Source organism: Oratosquilla oratoria, chromosome 8 (genome assembly GCF_046742065.1).
Source record: "Oratosquilla oratoria isolate Oo_2021 chromosome 8, ASM4674206v1, whole genome shotgun sequence".
Classification (NCBI taxonomy): domain Eukaryota; kingdom Metazoa; phylum Arthropoda; class Malacostraca; order Stomatopoda; family Squillidae; genus Oratosquilla; species Oratosquilla oratoria.
Window position 1 is genome coordinate 48601986 of NC_134784.1, and position 7500 is coordinate 48609485.

Here is a 7500-nt window from a genome sequence, read left to right on the forward strand (position 1 = left end):
CAATCAGTCCATGAGAGCTGGACAGAAATTAAGACTTCCAAAGCGAGATGGAAGTCCGACGTTCCACACCAGCATAATGATATCTCAACGGGAGATAATTGATATCTAGATTTTAGATCATAGATATTCAGATTTAGACAATAGATATTTATCTTATTTACATAACAGATATTTTCCTTTGCCACCACTCTATGGTGGTAACACGCTAGGGTTCCCACACTCAACTTTCTCCACGAATAACACATGTGTAGTATGCACGCCATTAGATGAATCACGGGAAATGGAGAGTGCCGTGGGCATATATTGACTGTTTAAAATTGAAATCTAGCTTGACCCTATTTTCTTTGTGAAAAATATCTGTTCCGGTATATCGTCAAAGTCCGTGAAGCTTCAACCTTGTCTCGCAACCTTGAAAGTTCAGGTTTTATACGAAAGGTTACCGTGACGGTCGGTTATTCTACGCGAATGTGTTGAGCAAGGTAATGGTTTCGCATGTAGCTTAAAGCTCCCTGTCGAAAGCACCTCGGGTTTTTAGTACCAGTTCTATGATATGTGATGTTGGTTTTCTACACCTTGGTGTGGTGAGAAACTTTAGTTAAAAGGCGCTCAATTGAGACTGAAATACATTTGTACGGTGTGCTAGGACAGCTGAAGGTAATGCCTTTAGGTGCCAAAAGTTGAAGTTAGGCGGAACGCTATGCCATCTCATCAAAGAAGAACTCAAGCAAATGTGTTTTCCGGGATAGAATAAGTCAAGAAAGTAGGAAGTACGAGGGCTCCGAGGTCATGTGCTACCGCAACAGCTGCACCAACCATTATGGTCCCTTCATTAATAAAGAGTGTTCCAGTAATGGGCGACTCGCAAGTGCTATGGCATTGAGAGAACGGGTAGAATGATTTCTCTAGGCAATAGATGTTCGGTTCCGTTCGGATTCAATGAACGTAAATGTATAGTCAATGGACTTTAATAGCTGCTCAAGCGAGTGGTAATGACCAGTTCCTTCGAGGAAGGCGGGCACGAAATACAGAGAATTATGGGTGATATGTGGCCCGTGGACAACATGAAGTTAGACCTGGGGACGATAGTTGATGTTGTGATTTGTCTGTGGATATCTCCGTCAGGCTCCCAGTACTGAATAAAGGTTTAGAGTGCATGTACTCTTAGCTAGGAATAAATTTCGTGGATTCTTATGAATCGTCCTTTTAATCAAGTAAATTCTATCCTCCCAATGATGTACACTTAAGCACTGGCTCAAAAAATACTCGCTGACCTTGTTTAAACCAACATGTACCGAATAATACTGTAATGTCAAGTGGTAGATCTCAGGAATGCCCACATTCCCTTGTGGGCGACTCGATGAGAATGAGCACTGACACAGGGTTTTTTGAAAGAAAGAAAGCGGGATGGTGAAAAAGCACCACCAGATATAGGTCGTTCGAGAAACAGGGAAGCGTACAATAAAAAAAATTATGAATCCAGTAAAAACGCAACTATGAACAGTGGTATACCGTTTACTACACAGGTATTACTGGCATCCCCAACATCATCTTTTGAAAAAGTAAAACATTCTCTTTCTTTTCTGCAAATAAACGAACAACGAAAGGGAACTAAGGAGCTGCAACGCTAGGCTTGGAAGGAAAAACCGACAATGTACTCAAGTTCTGGGTGACTATCCGTTGGCAAAACCATCTTCTGATAGCATGGTTACTATATATATATACATATATATATATATATATATGTATATATATGTATATATATATATATTATCATTGGACATGCTTGAGTATATTTTGTAAGGAAAAAAAATTGTGTGAGACATGACTGAAAGTAATGAAACTAAGGTTATCAGAGCACATGCCCTCAGGAAGGTGATTATATCTTTCGAAGATTTCCGTGACTCAAGATTACTGACGATAAGTGAGTTGGCAATCCTACAAGTGTACTGTTAATCTGGATTTTCCAGGTATCAAATGCATTACCACCCACCTTTGGAAGGATACTGAGCGTTTGATTGCAGACATAAAACCAACAAGAGTAAATTAGTGCTGGTCCTTTGTTTTTCGCGATGACTTGAGCACATCTATTGTTGACATGGAAAGCAGTTCATTAACTGATGTTTCCATCATTCTTAAGGCAACCGAAATCCTCAAGGAAGAGTGTCTTCCAGGGAAACATACTTTTAAGGGATCCTCTGTAAATTCCATTGAAGCTGATGCAATTCCTTCCATGCTGAGACTTTTTCTTACTTGCTTCGTTATGGATCAAAGATTGATCAGGAACATACTGAACCCAAGAAGTACAAGTGAAACACATGAAAGAAAACAAGCAGTGTTCTTCTTCACATTAAAGATGTGGTATTGTCTTGTAGAAGCCATGCACAAGCAAGGCATAAGCGAAGTATATATGGCCGCTTGAAAATAATCAACATTGATAAAGAAAAAACAGTGCATCTGTAGTCGTGACTGATTTTTTAATACTGAAATAGTAATTTTGTTTCATATTTTCTCCACCGTTTTTAGATGCAAACCTTCAGTCCCTTTCTTTATCCTTATTTTCATTTCTTTTCTACACGCCTCCCAATATTTTCTTTGGTCATATTAATAGAAATTAGTAAAATTCTGATCAGCACTTAGCTGATCAAATATATGTTTAAGATATTGTACATACGGTATCTTCGTTTAAATGTACAAGTTAAACGTTCACAGACAAAAGGTATAGAAATTCACAAAAGATGCCACAATAAGTTGAGTGCAAACATGAATTCGGCCAAAAATATTGTGCATCTTTAAGAGAATATGTAAATGGTCGGAATATTTGAAAATGCCATTTAATTTTACTAAGTGCAACATGATACACATTGGCAATATAATTCCAAAGTGCGATTATATTTTTATATAGATTTCAAGGAGGTTCATTTGGAGGGACTGGGGAAGTGATAAGCAGTGATTTGAATTTCTTGTAACAATTTCCTGAGGTTGAATAAAAGAAAATGCAAATGCCTCTAGGCTATGTTAGAAGATAGTTTTATTTTATAAGCCAAGAAAATGTGCTCAGATTATACAAATAATTGGTACAACAACACTTAGAACAGAGAGTTCAGTTCTGATCACCTTACTATAGAAAGGAATTCGACCGTCTACAAAGGATAAAATCTCATGGAACTATATCAATATCGTTGGTTTATCATTAGCATAACGAACAGAAGCTTCAAGAATTTGGCTTCTCCTTGAAAACTGGTTACCATAATGGTCAACTGATAGCCACTGTGCAAAACTTTGAAATAACGTACAATATTGAGAATTTAGAACATAGGAAACTATTCATCAATTGAGAATTCAATTAACGACTAAAGGTTAAAGCTGAGTTTACATAGGTTTCGCACATCCCTTTGTGGTTATTTTTAGATCATAAAATAGCAAATGCACGAAGTGAATTTCATCAACCTTAAGTTGTTAATGGTTCATCAACTGAAACATTAAGAAGAAACCTATATGCAGTTCTACGCATCCTATTATCATCTCATTAACTCAGAGAGTAGAAAATATTTCTATTCATTCAATGTCTTCCAGGAATAATCCGCAAGTGATTTCTGTGTGTGTCTGTCTCTCTGTCTGTCTTCTTATCTGTTTGTCTCTGTCTGTCTATCTATCTATATGTTTGTCTCTCTCTCTCTCTCTCTCTCTCTCTCTCTCTCTCTCTATATATATATATATATATATATATATATATATATATATATATATATAATAACCTCTATTACATCTCTCTGTATCCTATGTATATCTCTGTATCTCTTCATATATGTTTCATTATTGACAAGTGTTGGAATCCAGGTAATTAAAAACGCAGTTAAAAGTGTTATGGCATGAGTTACATATTCATTCACCTGTCCTCTAGGGATTTTTTTTGTGTAGCCTAATTGAGCTCCATTCGATAGTTCCTCTACGTATATCAACCCTTTCCGTCCTCCAAAATTACTTAGAGTAATGATCATAATTCATCCATTTAACTATATAAAGTATATATATATATATATATATATATATATATTGCAAGACTTACAGTATTTCATGCAAGTATTAGTGTTTACAGGGGATTCTGTACACACATCCTGTACTATAACTAGGGGATATGTTGATGAAGAGATATTTAGTTGTGCTGTTCTTAAATATGGTTTGGATGATGAATTCCCTTACGACACGAGGAAGTCCTACCAAGGTTTCGTGAAATGGGAGGACTAAAAGGCTCCTCTTACAGATCTAATATATCTAGATTTTGGACAAGCTTTTGATACCGTCTCCAACGCAAGGCTACTTATTAAATTAGCTTCACATGGAATAAGTGGTAGCCTATTATGTTGGACTAGAAGTTGGTTGAAGGATCAAAAACAGAGAGTTGTTTTAAATGGCAAAACTTCTAGATGGAAAAATGTTACGAGTGGAGTTCCTCAGGGTTCCGTATTTGGGCCACTTCTATTCATAGTTTATATAAATGACATAGACCACGGACTAAAATCCATTGTCTCCAAATTTGCTGATGATACAAAACTGTGCAAATGATCTTTTAAATCAATTAGATATTCAAGAAGATTTAGACAAATTACAGCAATGGTCTGAAAAGTGCCCAATGAAATGTAACACAAGTAAATGCAAGGTTATGCACATAGGTAAAAATAACAGTAAGTACGATTACAAGTTATTTGGAAATTCGTTAACAAAAGTGGATAGTGAAAAGGATCTCGGCGGATATATCAGTAACGATCTCAAATCATCTAAGCTGTGTATTTCAGCCTCTGAGAAACCAAATAAGATTCTAGGACTGATTGCGCGATCTTTTGACTTCAAAAGTCCATCTCTCATTAACAAGCTATAAAAATCGTTAGTTCGTCCACATTTGGAATATGCTGTTTCCGTATGGTCACCGAATCTCATTAAAGACATTGACAGATTGCAAAAAGTACAACGGCGAGCCACAAAACTGATTCTAAGTATACAAAATAAATCATACGAAAATCGACTAAAACACAGGAATTTGTTTGACCTAAAAAAGCATAGACTCAGAGGTGACTTCATACAGGTCTTTAAGATTCTAAAGGGAATTAATAACAGCAAAACTGACAACATTTTCACACTGAATGAGAATCCGACAAGAAATAATGGTCTTAAACTGTCAGGAAATAGATTTAATTTGGAAATGGGTAGAAACAACTTTGCCAACCGTGTAGTTAATGAATGGAATAAACTTCCCGCAGAGGCAGTGCAATGTAGTTCAGTTCAAAGCTTTAAGATTCGTTTAGATAAACACTTAAGCAAGATTTTGTAATGACTGCCATTTACCTTATATTATTTGTTTGTTTGTTATTATTTGTCTGTTTATTGTTATTTGCTTGATTTTCATTTATTATTAGTTATATCACTATTAGAGAGATTTATTATTAGTTATCTCTATTAGAGAGATAGAGATGGAGTGAAAAATGAGGAAGTGAGGAGGAGAACGGTGGTGGTAAGGGAGTTGGGAGATAGGGTGGTTGAAAGAGTATTGGGATAGTTTGGACACATTGAAAGAATGAGTGAAGAAAGACTAGTAAAAGAGGTATGAAGGCAGATGTGGAAGGAGTGAGCATGAGGGGGCGACCTAGGATGAGATGGATGGATGGGGTAAAGGGGGCTTTGGTAAAGAGGGGAATGTCTGTTGAGGAAGGACGGGAGAGGACAGAAGACAAGAGTAAATGGAGAATGGTTGTATATGGATGATGTTGTGATGCATGAGGTGGAATGTGTGAGAAAAATTTGACGCAGCCCAAAGGGATTTCTCTCCGTCTTCTTCTTTTCTACATGTAGGGACGGAGAGGGGAGTCGCCGATTAATGAAGCGGCCTTTCTGTGGTGCTGTGTCTTGCGACACTGCTTCTGACCCAGGGTAGTGGACAGGATGCAGGGATGACCCGTCATCAAGGAGGTGCTAAGATAAGAGGGAGGGTGGAGGATGGAGGGGAGTAGAGTGCGTTGGGGATGGAATGAGTGGGAATGGATTTTATGCCTTTGTTTTTTGGCTACATCCCGTGTAAGAGAGAAAAAGCATTCGTATATGTATGTATGTATTAGTTATTTACCTGTTGGTTTATTATTTAACTATACATATGCATTTATTTTGTTTGTCATTATTTATATTATTATAATTCTAATTATTTATTATTATTTTTTATCATTATTACATATTTTTCCGCACCCGGCCTACTTATGAACCAAAAGGTCTCCTGTCAGCATGCTCCACCTTTGTAATCCTTTGTAATCCTTTGTAAAATAAGATTTTCTGGCCCTATTCTGTGATCTATCTGCAACACATTCTGGATATTCAGGTCTGATGAAATTTTAACTGTAATAATACAGAATGTGCTACAGAATTTCCTTTAACACTGTAATTTTTGCTATATTGGCCAAACTGGCCAAAATTGGATAAAATGTGAGCTAGCACAAGTATAGTGTCAGAACAAGCCATATGTCTTATGTTTTTTTTTGTTCATATAAGGGATATTAACCATAGCATTGATTGGGAAAATGCAAAAAATAATTTGTTTGCAATTCTTCATTAAAAAAAAAAGCATAATTGAATCTAGTTTCACCAAAGAAATTTTAATAGTAATCTTGACTTGAGCATGGAATTGTATAAACTAGGTATCTTTATTATTAATAAATTAGTCCAAAAATATCATAGCACGTCATCATAATTCTTGTGTGACCAATTGTTATATACATATATATATATACATATATATATATATATATATATATATATACATATATACATATATATATACACACATATATATATATATATATATATATATATATACATATATATATATACACACACATACATATATACATATGTATATATATATATATATATATATATATATATATATATATATATATATATATAAGCCGTTTTGGAGAGTTGATGGTGGAGATGTGTCTAAAAAGAGAGTTGATGATAGCAAATGCAGAGTTTAGGAAGAAAATCAAGCATATATACACATAGAAGAGGGTGGGTGAAAGGGTGGTAGGGAGAGCGTTAATGGAATATATATAGGTGTAACCAGGAGAATAGTAGGAAGGGTTAGGGATGTACCTGTTCTAAGAGGAGAGAGTCGGCGAATATAAAATATTTTTTTGGTAGAAGGTAAGTTGAGAGCGGAAGATAGATGGAGAAAGAGGAAAATGACAGAAGGTAGGGAGGTGCTTAGAGTGAACTGCTTAAGGGAGAAAGAAAAGGAGAAGGAGTACAATAAGAAGCTGAGAGAGTAGTGTGAGGGAGTGAAGTATAGAGTATAACTAGGAATGAAGGAGGAATGAGGATGGTTCAAAAGGGGGGTCACAAGGTGTGAAAAGATAGTATGTGGAACAAGGAGAACGGGAGGAATTAAAAGGAGGTGTAGTGAGTTGTGGGGTAGGGAAGCAAAGAAGGTTGTAGAAGAGAAGAAGCAAGCATTCACAA